We start from the raw sequence: 7,572 nt of genomic DNA, 5'->3' as shown, positions 1-7,572 counted from the left end.
CGGAGACTAAATCTGACTTCTGATTCTTCTCATTCTAGTTGTTGCTGTGGTCCAGTGGCAACAACATCGGGTCAGAACTTGAGGTGAGAATCAAGAGTGAGTTCAATTCCACTCTTTGCAATTCTTGAATTGTTTATTGAGTTAATGAAAAGGATAAATATAACTTCCAATCACTTCATTTCAGAAGTCACTGTGGTCCAGTGGAAAAGACAATGGGTCAGAACTTCAGGTGGACTCAAGTTCAAATCTGGAGTGAATTCAATTCCACTCTTTGCAATTCTTAAATTGTTTATTGAGGTAATGAAAAGGATAAATATAACTTCCAATCAGTCAATTTCAGAAGTCACTGTGGTCCAGTGGCAAAGACAATGGGTCAGACAGTGGATTTGACTTATGTGGGAGACTGGGGTTCGAATCCCGCTCTCGTTTGACTGATCACTACACTAGTAGTTCAGTACATGGGTAATCCTTTTTTCATTAAAATAAAGACTTAGTCATTTTTTTCAGCAAAACAATTATGTTCCGGTCAGCCTTCGGCTGACCGGAAGACAGTTGGGGGGGGGGTTCCTGGTGGCGTTCGACAGTCGGCCTTCGGCCGACTGCCGACGCCATACAGTCGTCGACACCGGGACGTGAACCCTCGACACCCACGTCGCAGGCAGGTGACTTACCCACTAGACCACGAGGCGGCCCGCCTATACATGATTGGAAGTTATATTCATCCTTTTCATTACCAAATAAACAATTTGAGAATTGCAAAGAGTGGACTTGAACTCACTCCTGATTTGAACTTGTGTCCACCTTAAATTTTGACCCATTGTCTTTGCCACTGGACCACAGTGACTTCTGAAATGATGTGATTGGAACTTATATTCATCCTTTTCATTACCTCAATAAACAATTTGAGAATTGCAAAGAGTGGACTTGAACTCACTCCTGATTGGAACTTGTGTCCAGCTTAAATTTTGACCCATTGTCTTTGCCACTGGACCACAGTGACTTCTGAAATTATGTGATTGGAACTTATATTCATCCTTTTCATTACCTCAATAAACAGTTTGAGAATTGCAAAGAGTGGAATTGAACTCACTCCTGATTGGAACTTGTGTCCAGCTTAAATTTAGACCCATTGTCTTTGCCACTGGACCACAGTGACTTCTGAAATGATGTGATTGGAAGTTATATTCATCCTTTTCATTACCTCAATAAACAATTTGAGAATTGCAAAGAGTGGAATTGAACTCACTCCTGATTGGAACTTGTGTCCAGCTTAAATTTTGACCCATTGTCTTTGCCACTGGACCACAGTGACTTCTGAAATGATCTGATTGGAAGTTATATTCATCCTTTTCATTACCTTAATAAACAATTTGAGAATTGCAAAGAGTGGAATTGAACTCACTCCTGATTGGAACTTGTGTCCAGCTTAAATTTAGACCCATTGTCTTTGCCACTGGACCACAGTGACTTCAGGATTGAAAATTATATCTATCCTTTTCATTACCTCAATAAACAATTTGAGAATTGCAAAGAGTTGACTTGAACTCACTCCAGATTTGAACTTGTGTCCACCTTAAATTTCAACCCATTGTCTTTGCCACTTGACCACAGTGACTTCAGGATTGAAAGTTATATCTATCCTTTTCATTACCTCAATAAACAATTTGAGAATTGCAAAGAATGGAATTTAACTCACTCCTGATTTGAACTTGTGTCCACCTTAGATTCTATCCATTGTCTTTGCCACTGGACCACAGTGACTTCAGGATTGAAAGTTATATCTATCCTTTTCATTACCTCAATAAACAATTTGAGAATTGCAAAGAGTGGAATTGAACTCACTCGCTTAAAAAAAGCCTTCCTATACTATGTCATTTTTTTAAGAAAAAAGCCTTACTATACTATTTTGGTTTTTTTTTAAAGAAAAAAAAACTTACTATACTATGTCATTTTTTAAGAAAAAAAGCCTTACTATACTATGTTGTGTTTTTAAGAAAAAAAAAGCCTTACTATACTATGTCGTTTTTTCAAGAAAAAAAGCCTTACTATACATGGTCATTTTTCTCAATAAAAAAAGCCTTACTATATACATGGTCATTTTTTCAAGAAAAAAAGCCTTACTATACATGGTCATTTTTTCAAGAAAAAAGGCCTTACTATACATGGACATTTTTTTAAGTAAAAAGCTCTACTATGCATGGTCATTTTTTCCAAGAAAAAAAGCCTTACTGTACATTGTCATTTTTTTTTCAAGAAAAAAGCCTTACTATACATGGTCACACATGGTTACTTTTCCAGAATAAAGCCTTACCATACATAGTCATTTTTTGAAGGAAAAAGCTCTACTATACATGGTCATTTAATTAAGAAAGAACAGATTTCCGACAGGTAAAATGGGAAAAGGCTGAGTTGGTTCCCTTTGGTTCTTTTTTTTGATTATTTTCATCACCCCAAAACACTCCCTGGCCACATTGACCTTAACGTGCCATTTCTGCCTATCGTGTTATACATTGTCGATGAACCGTGTCTTGAAACGGACCCTTACTCCACTGACCCGCAACTGTTTTTCATTCAGTGTCAACTAGTTTGCCGCCCAATGCTCCTGTGAACTCTTACACCTTGAGAAAGTCTTATCTCATCTGTGTCCAGTTCTTCAATGTAACCCCAGCAGATCCCACGGGGATCCCCTCAGGTCACCTGATGAATGGAGGGACGTGATGTTGTCAATCACATCACTTGATCTCCTTCGCACCGCTTGCAACCACCTTGTGTTAGGGCTCCGTAATGGGCTTCTCCCACCGGGAACGGGACGGGAAACCCAACGCTGGGGCATTCAGGTGTACTATAAAGTGCTTTTCACTTTTCTGAGGACTTCCCGTCTCCAGTGGCGTTCTCCATTAACCCGCACAGTCAGACCAGCTAGGTTTTCTATTGGTCCAGAAGTTACTTATCGCTAACGTTAAAGCCCCCACCCCCACCGCCTCAGGTACACCGCTACCTGACTGAAGATAAGATAGGACGTCAGCTGCCGGTCATTATCGCCCAGAATGTTGATGTCGCCAGAGTTGAACACAGTGCATTTATTGTCTGCTGGAGATAAAAACAAAACACTCCTACTTTACGTCCAATTTTCTACTGCTGTAATTTTGCCCCAAAAATAAAGTGTCAAAAATTATTGACGCCCAAACTTATCAGAAAAATGTATAACAGACATTTCTGTCAATGACAATGAAAGATATGCATTAATATAGACTAAGATTTTAGTTATCTGGTGTATTTAAGTGAAAAATCGTAGGAACATATCAACTTGAGTGTGTGAGATAGATAAATAACTAGGAAGAATGACGGGCGACTATAGATTACTCTGAATAACAAGTTAAGAAATATGTTCTACTGGCAAGATTGGCAGTAGAATATCAACGCATACCAAAATCTAAGTATGTGTACTTAAGATGAAAAATATCTTGGAATCACTGCTGTTTTCTAAACCTGGTATAACCCAAAATAAAATACTATTTTATAGCTATACTGTTGGCTCTGGGTTTTATCATTTATGTATATTTTACTATCACAGCCATTTCCAGGTCCTAGAATATGTAACAGAAAAACTGGAGAAGAAAAACATTAAGTTTTTTGTTTTGGTTATGATTTTTTTGTAACATTAAAGGTTGTGGTTTTTAGGCAAATGCAAAAAAAAAAAAACACTGAACACATTCACCACCAAATGTTATTTAAGCTGACATTTCTCTTATACGACACCAATGGAGATCTCAATCTAAAAAAGAGTTGTCATTAACGTACCCTGGACAACGTCCCCTTTTGTTTCCCCCCCTTCCACCTGTTAAGAATCCACCATCTTAATCAAGATTTTTTCATGAGAGCCCACCAGGCCAATACAACTGCTGTACTAAAATACTGGTTAATTTCATTTGGAGGAGATTTTCCTCTAATTGAAAATAACATTTGGCCTATTTTTCCAAAAATGGGGTACTCATATTTAAAAAAAAAATGGTGAACCCCACCACTAATTCACAATGCTGCTTTCTTGTGTTCCCCCCCTTTTGTTCTTGTAATTACTTTTATTAACATATTGTTTATTTTGGGTCAAAAAATCCATTCAACCCCACTATGAATTGATATAAATTTGAAAACACTCACACACACACACACACACACACACACTAAAAATGAACACAGCCCCACTATGATTCTCTTACTCTGTACTTAGTAATTATTATTCTTTCTCACATCTATTTGACGGCTGCCTTATTTTAGCCTCCTGTAGGGGTCACTAGTTGCGGTCTTTAATTAATGACGTGCATATGAATCAATGCCACACAGCATTTAAAGCGTATTTTCGTATTTTTAAGCTTATAAGAGTAATACAATTACTCAATGCTGAATTTTTGATGAGAACATTTCCCATCTGTATGTCATACATTTTAATAAAAGAAAAAAATGGTTATGTAAAATGATAAAATACATTTAAAATACAATTTTAAAAAATCTGTGCAAGAGATGGTCAAAAAACCTTTAGGGCAAAATGTGACATGTGGAAAACAAATAAGATTAAAAACGAATTAATATTCGCTGTTATGGCCTGTAGGCTTTCTTAATTCAATTTTAAATGATCGAAATGAAGACTTTGAATGTCTCAAGGCCTACTTTCGTTTTTTATCCTTCTATTTTTTTTGTCCCCCAAGTGGTCACTAGTGCATTCTTAAAGCCTCCCTGCGGCTCCTGTTTTTGACTTATTATCTCTATCTTTTTTTTTTCTTTCTTTCTTTTGCCTCATTAAGATTTATTTTAGTTCGGTCTGTGGTGTGTGTTTAATTCAAGGGGGGTTGTGGGTGAGTGTCACTCATTTTTAAGCAGACAAGCGCCTGCTGGAGTGTGAAAGAAAAGAAAGGGCATCACTCCTTAAAAAAAAAGAGTAATAATATTAATAATAAAATATAGAATTCACTGATCTTAATTGTCTACTGGCTATAGCAGATTTGCAGATTTTTATCACCTGCAAACGTTTTCATTTATGAATTTTTGTTGGATCTCAAAATTGAATAGAAATTCGTGAATGACCAGTAAGAGGCATTTATATGCATGTTTATTTATTTATAGTTAAAGCAACGTTGAAGTTATTTTTATTTGCTTTATAAGTTGCCTTCCTACAATTGAAAAGGTGAAATATAATTCAAGAAATTGATTTAAAAAATGTTACGCCAACATTCAATAGTTAATGCGAGTTTTAGGCAAAAAAATAATGCATCATAATTTGCATGGTCTGAATTCAAACAAACTTACCACCCGATCATCTAAACCAGATTTGGGCAATTCGGTCCTTGAGGCCCGCTCTGGCTGCAGGTTTTTGTTAAAACCGATCCACCACAGACAGAAACTAACTATATTTCTGCAAAAACAAGAAGCACCTGACTGCAATCCACTGATTGCACTAATAAAGACACCCGATTGGTGGAAAGGTTTCCTCTTATGGGTTGGAACAAAAAAAACCTCCACCCACTGCGGACCTTTCTCAAATGAATTGCTCAGGTCTGATCTAAACCTACATACCAATTTGAAAAACATATTTTCCTCAAGCACCCCAAATGTCCTTTTAAAATAACACACAACTCCCACATTTCAGAATGAATATTAACAAAGCAACGCATTATTAATAGTGCTTATTTTAAAAAAAATAAGAATCACATTTTCCACTAAGGAAAGTCCTCATCTTTGTTTTTCTTCTCCATTTTATCGAGCTCCAATAAAACATTTCTTTTTTTTTCCTTCTCTCATTCTTCTGTTTTTTTTTAGTGCTTGCTGGCCATAATAAAGCATTTTCTCCGCAGGCTTTTATTGATCACTCACTCTGAGCTAATGTAATTATCCTCATCAATAGGGTGACTGCGGGGAGAATCATTATGTGGCTGACATTGATAAATGATCAGGCCAAATGCGGACCCCCCCCCCCCCCTCGTCCCACCTCCTCCCCCTAACTCCCACTCACGCTCCCCCACAACACCATTTTCCGTCCACCCGTGACCCGCATAACGTCGTCATAGAAATACTTAGGATGCGAAAATGTGGAAATCAAAATCGAGATTGGAAAAAAAGGGAGAGCTAAATCCCACTAAACATGTTAAACGGGTGGACTTTGGGTGGATTTTTCTGTTGCATTTCGATTTGGGGGAGCACGGGGGGTGACAAGGAGGAGATGAAGGGGAGGAGTTGTTTGGTGGAGCTCGGATCATCCATCATCCGCTGTCAAGACACGCGGACGCAAGGAAAACAGCAGAGAGGCAATCTACCTTCTGTCTCGTCCGGGGAGGGGGGGCCATGGTGGACTTGCATTGAGAGGAGAGCACAGAAAGAAAGAAAATGAGAAAAAAAACTATTAATATGAAAATCGTCCTCATGTTTTGCCCTATCTTTTGTTCCTTTTCCCATCTGATTTTGTCTATTTTTTGGGGGGGGAAATGGAAAAGCAATAAAATGACGGTTGAAATTCAGGTGAGAGGAAAATGCATTTTTAAGAAGAGGGTGTGGACAATTGGGGAGGTTTTGATATAATCGAATGTTGAGATGAAATAAATTGTTAGGACAATTTGAGTGTGATGTGTGGAAATTTGGATCTTGAAGGAAGAAAAAAAATCAAGATTAGTCGTCAGCTTTTACTTCTATTTTTTTTGTCAACTAGATTTACGCTGTAAAAAAATGCTTGTCCAAAATGTATTTAAAATGGTGTGAACAATAAGAATAAAGTGTGTGTGTATATATATATATATATATATATATATATATATATATATATATATATATATATATATATATATATATATATATATATATATATATATATATATATATATATATATATATATATACAGATATATACATATATATATATATATATATATATATATACATACATATATACATACATATATATACATACATATATACATATATATATATATATATATATATATATATATATATATATATAATGCAGAAAACGCAATTATCAATATTATACGTCGCTATTTTGGATGTAAAAAAAGAACAAAGTAACATAATTGCCAACTATTATTGATGAAATTACAAATTCTTTTTTTAAGATATATTCACAATGCATTTGTGTTTTTAACACATCTCTAAATACTAACCACGCGTAAAACAAATGGAAATAGCAAAATACACGTGAAAAAAATGAATTAAAAACAAACAGAAAATTGATTTGATCATTTTTAAAATGCCCCCTAATATGAGCCATGTGAGAAATAAAATCAAGTGATTAGGTAACACTTGAAGCTTGTCACAAAACATTATATTTAACATTATTTACATCTGGGATGCAACTTAGATTTATTTACTATCAAAATAAAATAAAAATAAGCACGTATGATTGGAATTATTAAAAGAAAATGAATATTTCCCAATGTGATGCTGTGATGGTTAGGGCAGGCCGGTTCCTCACAAAACAGAAGAATGAGTGGAAGAGACAGAGAGGGGGAGGTGAAGAGAAGGGGGGGATAAAAGAAGAGAGAAAGGGCCTTTTCGAGCCCGAGGAGGCTG

General features: G+C 36.1%; 1 long non-coding RNA gene across 1 annotated transcript; it reads right to left on the bottom strand.

The window, feature by feature from the left end:
* Nucleotides 1-2,043: 2,043 nt before the first annotated feature.
* On the bottom strand, nucleotides 2,044-6,705 carry LOC144090367 (uncharacterized). The gene is made up of 2 exons (XR_013305350.1): nucleotides 5,302-6,705; nucleotides 2,044-3,090 (listed from the first exon to the last, which is right to left on the bottom strand). It is a non-coding gene; the product is annotated as an uncharacterized LOC144090367 (long non-coding RNA).
* Nucleotides 6,706-7,572: the final 867 nt, after the last annotated feature.

The sequence above is a fragment of the Stigmatopora argus genome, chromosome 15 (assembly GCF_051989625.1).
Source record: "Stigmatopora argus isolate UIUO_Sarg chromosome 15, RoL_Sarg_1.0, whole genome shotgun sequence".
Lineage (NCBI taxonomy): Eukaryota > Metazoa > Chordata > Actinopteri > Syngnathiformes > Syngnathidae > Stigmatopora > Stigmatopora argus.
This window is presented reverse-complemented; position numbering and strand designations above follow the sequence as displayed.